The following is a 5,513-nucleotide window of genomic DNA, read 5'->3' on the forward strand; positions in this document are numbered from 1 at the left end:
TCCAATTAATCAAATGGCTTTTAAAATCAGTGTGTCAAGTAGATTGGTAGGTTACATGTGTTTATGTAGGAGCCTGAAGTTTTTTTTAATCGATGGTTAATGCAACACAAAGAATCTTTAAGACACACTTTGACTATTGAGGCCTCTGTTATGACGTAGTTAGGACACTGAAACCCTCTGACAAGAGCATATGGCATTCTCTTGTCCCCCGTGATTGGCTCAGATGTGGAAATATAATCTAATTGGATCTAGCAGAGGGAAATTTATGATTTTAATTTGATAGTATTTGGAAGAAAATTCTCCCTTCTGAGTAGTATGATTACAGATGGGGCATTTGAATTTCTCCAGTTACTTTAGCTCCGTGAAAGATCAGACCAGCCAATAGAGAAAGATAACACCAAGAGGATCACAAGGCAGCAGATCCAGAAAACTGATCAAAGGGTACTTGGAACCTGGCCTACTTCTGGATTGTTGTGTTAATTGAGCCAATAAATCCTGTGATGCGCCTTCTTGCAAGTACTCAGAAAATCTTTTATTTTCTCTCACATCCCACATATAGCCTCATATTAGGAAATTATTTTTGTTCTACCTTCAAAATATGTTTAGACCCTACTACTTCTCAAGTCTCTACCCTGTCTCCCTGAACCAGATCAGCATCAGCCATCACCTGAGTTAATACAACCGGTCCCGAATCAGTCTCCCTTTTTCATTACTGTTCTTTCACAGTCAATTAACTACACAGGTGGTAGTGATCTTTTAAACACAAAATAAGATCTAACTACTTCTCTGCTCAGCATTCTCTAAAAGCTCCCCATATAGGGAATAAAATCCAAAGGCAAGACAATGGCCTGCTAGGTCCCACAAGGCATGGGGCCTTAATGCTTTTGCAGTATTATCTCTTACCAAAACCCCTTTTTACCCCAGGCCAGGTGGCTTTTTTTTTTTTTTTTCCTGTTTCTCAAACATGTAAAACACACACTCACCTTAGGGCCTTTGCACTTACTGCTTCCTCTGCCTGAAACCTAGTTTCACAAAATATTGCTTTTTCTCTAACTTCACTTGTTTTCCTTACTAGAGAGAAATTGGCTTCCATTTAAAACCACACAGTGTCCTCACTGGTACCAGATAATATTTTCATCATCCAGCTTTACATTTATTCAAAGTTTTTGTCACTACTCAAGACACTTTATTTGTTGATTTTATATCCCCTCACCAATCATGTAAGTTTCCTGAGAACAGAATAGCTCTGTTTTCTTTGATGTTTCTAAAACCTGCAGCAGAGACGGCAACACATAGGATATTTTTTTAAAGTAAGTCAAATCATTCTTCAAGGTAATTAGAGTTGTTCTTATTTCTGTTAATGTCATTTGCTACTAAACCCACTTTCATTAGATAAATGACAATCTAACTAGTGTTTACTAAATTTAATAAAGACAATATACCACATCTAGAAGAAAAAATATATTGTAAATTATGTGATAATGCTTTAAAGTGACTCTGTATTTAATATTTTCCATTAAAATTAGTATATTATACAGCTAAGAAAAACTGAAATCATTCACAGAAATCTTTTGTATTGAGAAAAGAAAAATAGCTAAGAATGAAACACTCCCTGTTGTAAAAATATGGTGGTTTTACTTTAAAAAAAAAGAAAGAAAAAGAAAAACCTACCACCTTTCTCTAGGAGTACAGTTTTAGATTTCACAACAAAATGTTAACAGTGGTATAATTTAAGAGGGATTTGGCTACATAAAAGGTGGGAATTGATGGGTTATATACTTATGGAACTCATAAGTCATCAAGCTTTTTCTTGGGTGCTTTACAAGTATTATCTTATTTAATATTTTCAAACCTCTTTCTGATAAATATTAGTTATTATTTTACAGATGAAAAGAAAAAGAGGTTCTGAAGGAAAAGAAAATTCCCAAGAGCCCACAATTCATACTGACATCCAAATCTAAAGCTTCAAGCATCAAAACTCATTTAAAAAAAATGCTCTTTCCAATAAACATGTAAACCTATTGGTATGCACACAAATTTGTTAAAGTATTGTCTGTGAAGCCCTGTTTGGAAAATATTAAAATCTTTGTATGGTTTATCAATCTGTCAACTAAAATTTGAAAAAAAAAAACAACAAACCTAGCTCAATGGATTTTTTTGTTGGAAAAAAAAGAAACTAGCTCAGTGATGTTTTACAGATGAATAACGTTAGCACTGCTCTAATTACTTAAAAATGCATGTAATTATATGAGCACGAAGACTAATAATAGCAAATGATACTTACATATAAAACTACATTAGCAAGTGCTACAGTCACTTGTTAAAATAAATCATATCAAAGGGAAGGGGGAGGAATAGAAAGGCAGACAAGAAACCACAGTGATATTTAAAGTTAACGATGACTAAGAGCTGAACTTTAAGTCTATTTACATATTTCTGGAAGACTGAAACATCAAAAACCACTAACCTGAAATATAGAGGAAACAGAGGAAGAAAATCACTCAACATTGAGAAAACGTTCCTTATAACATTATGTGATAACAGAAAATACGCCATGAACTAAAAAAGAAAAGTATGCATACACTCAACAATGTCATTACGAATGTGTGACAGGAACACTGAGGTGTAAGTGATAGCTCTTGTTAAGTGGTTACTAGTAAAGTAAGATACAAAATAAAATCGGCATGTGTCCCAGGCTGTGGTTTTCTGTTCTGGGGCCGGAAAGGTCCTGCCAGACGGGGTCTGAAGATGACTGGCATTTGAGCTTCCAGCCATGTGAATATCTAAAACTCCCTGGCAGTGAGAATTCAGTCGAGAACCAGACACTAGGCTCCGGCACCAACAGCCACCAGTGGTATGGCCACAACCAGGCCAGAAGAATCTAGTGTCACCAACCTGCCCCCGTGCTATAATCATCGAAGGAGTAAATGCTTGTTGAATAGACTCCTAAGTGCCAGGTGCTGTATGAGCCCCTCCTGAGGGGCTCAATTTTGGAACTCCACATCTGCAACATCACCCCCATTTGCTCCTTCAGAGATTTTGGAACCACACTTTTGGGATATAAGCCTGCCACTGAATTCACTCTAGAAGGAAAAAAATACAGGAACGATAATAACGGTAACTACCGGATGAACTTGAGGAATGCCAGAGGCATCTGCAGCTAACAGGCTCCAGTTTAGAATTCAGTAGTCCTGAGGTGGCTGGGTGGCTTAGTCTGTTAGGCAACTGACTCTTAATTTCAGCTCAGTTCATGATCTCATGGTTCGTGGGTTCAGGCCCCACATCGGGTTCTAAGCTGTGCCAGCATGGAGCCTGCTTGGAATTCTCTCTCCCTCTCTCTCTACCCCTCCTCCACTCATTCTCTCTCTCTCTCTCTGTCTCTCAAAATAAATAAATAAACTTGAAAATAATTGACGGACTGCTAAAAAAATTATAATAATACAGTGGTCCTGCAGCAAATGCTCTTTTACTTCTACTCAGCTGGTGGTGGCACTGTTTCGTCTGTTCTGGTATCAACCCAGGAGCTTCCATGGGATTTACTCCAAATAATTTGGGTGGGCCAAGAGCAAAAACTACAACTGTATCAACAACCCTTTCTCTAGGATTGGTTAGACTTATACATAGACCCAGACTCAGACTTACATGTACACTGACACTTACCTACACATAGCTGGTTTGGGAGGTTTGAGTTTCCAAAGTTCAAGCACAACAATCGAAACTTGAACAGGAGGATATGGGCATGACTTTGGCATCTACTGTAGCTACTTCAACTGCGGCCAGTGAAGAACTTAGTGGTATAGATTTTAGTAGCTAATAATATAAAAAGAGTGAGAAAAGAGGAGGATGGCCAGAAGATAACAAAGCACTGAAGGATGAAAACCTTCCTCATGTCCTTTGCTAGGATATGGGAAATCTTAAGAAATTTGTGAAGGAACAAAAATCAATACAAAAAAATAAGCAATGATCAAAGTTTAAGAAGTATTAAGGCTCTGGGGCACCTGGGTGAGTCAATCGATTAAGCATCCGACTCTTGATTTCGGCTCGGGTCATGATCTCAAGATCATGGGATTGAGCCATGCTCAGCATGGAGCCTTGCTTAGCATGGAGCCTACTTAAGATTCTCTCTCTCTCCCTCTCCCTCTGCCTCTCCTGCACCCCCTCATTAAAAAAAAAAGATATTAAGGCTTTAAAGTAACTTCTGTCATTGGGTACCTGTGGATGAGCAAAAAAAAATACTCTTGATATCAACAACTTAAAAATATAAGTTACTCAGGAGTTAAATAAGGCACATACAGCATTCAGAACCCAGGAACTACTGCACAGACTTCAAAATAAAAATACAGCTTCTGCCGACTATGTCCCAACCACAGTTCAGCAGTTCCAGCTATAGCTTCAACAGTACAGACAGCAGATTGAACAACTAGAAAACTGTCTTGTCACTCAAGCAAATAATTGACATATAACCACTCAAGATTTATCAAGGGCTCTGTAGAAAACTTACCAACATTTGTAGCTTTGGCTCTACAACTTCGGTCTATTATTAAAAGTGTAAAAGTGCTCAAAGAGTAATACCTTCTCTATAGAAAAATGTTGGAAAATGGTATAGACATATTTGAAGTCAGGCTAGCAGAAGCTAAGAAATGGCAGAATGCACCCAGAGTTCCTACCAGACCCATGCTTCTCAGTTACATGCACGTGAAGCTACCGTCACGACCTTGGCGACACTAAGCTTAGCAAGGATGGTGACAGTTCCAGAGTTTAGTACAGATTCAACACAAGTATTGGCAATGATCTGCAAGCAAGTGGCGTAGGGTCTTCACACTGAAGATTTTGGAACGAGCTTTTGCTTTAGAAATGCCACTGCTGAGGCCACATTTGGGTTTTGGAAAAATAAATGAACCTTCAGTAATCCCAGGGCAACCTTTGGCATCTCTAGTACATCTTCATGTAACGTCAACAATTCTGGCATCGTGGTCCCCATGGATTGGACCAACAGGGTACCCAGTCCTGTCTCTTGGATCAGAAGGGGAATTATTTCAGTCGAAGAAACCTCCAACTGGAAACAAAACAAGAAAAATCATTAATATATGAGTCAATGTGTTAGGGGAATCCATGGCAGCATTGTTCATTACGAGCCTATTTTCCTAACCTTGATGCGGTAAATTGCACCTCAGGAGATTTATAAAGTTTTGATATTTTTCCCCTACTCTGGAATTTTGAATTCATACCGATAAACTGTTTTCTTGTGAATATAAAGTCCAGTAGTGTATTTTTCTTTATTTTGTAAACTATATTCTGCTTACATCCCTGACTAGTAAAGCCTATTGTTTAGCAAAGTGTTAATAGCTGTGGTTTTTATTGATAAGGTTGACACTACATAAATATATACCTATTTGTTTCTCTTAGAGTAGAAAAGACCTCTAGTGTTTATAGTTGAGTCTATTCTTATTTTGATAAAAGTCTCTTGAACTACACTGAAGGACATCTTTTATACAGAATAATATTCACACTTG

At 37.8% G+C, this 5,513-nt stretch overlaps 1 pseudogene; it reads left to right on the forward strand.

Moving 5' to 3' along the window:
* Positions 1-4,168: 4,168 nt before the first annotated feature.
* On the forward strand, positions 4,169-4,728 carry LOC121037117 (nucleoporin p58/p45-like; annotated as a pseudogene).
* Positions 4,729-5,513: the final 785 nt, after the last annotated feature.

The sequence above is a fragment of the Herpailurus yagouaroundi genome, unplaced genomic scaffold (assembly GCF_014898765.1).
Source record: "Herpailurus yagouaroundi ecotype Mexico unplaced genomic scaffold, PumYag 28, whole genome shotgun sequence".
NCBI lineage: Eukaryota > Metazoa > Chordata > Mammalia > Carnivora > Felidae > Herpailurus > Herpailurus yagouaroundi.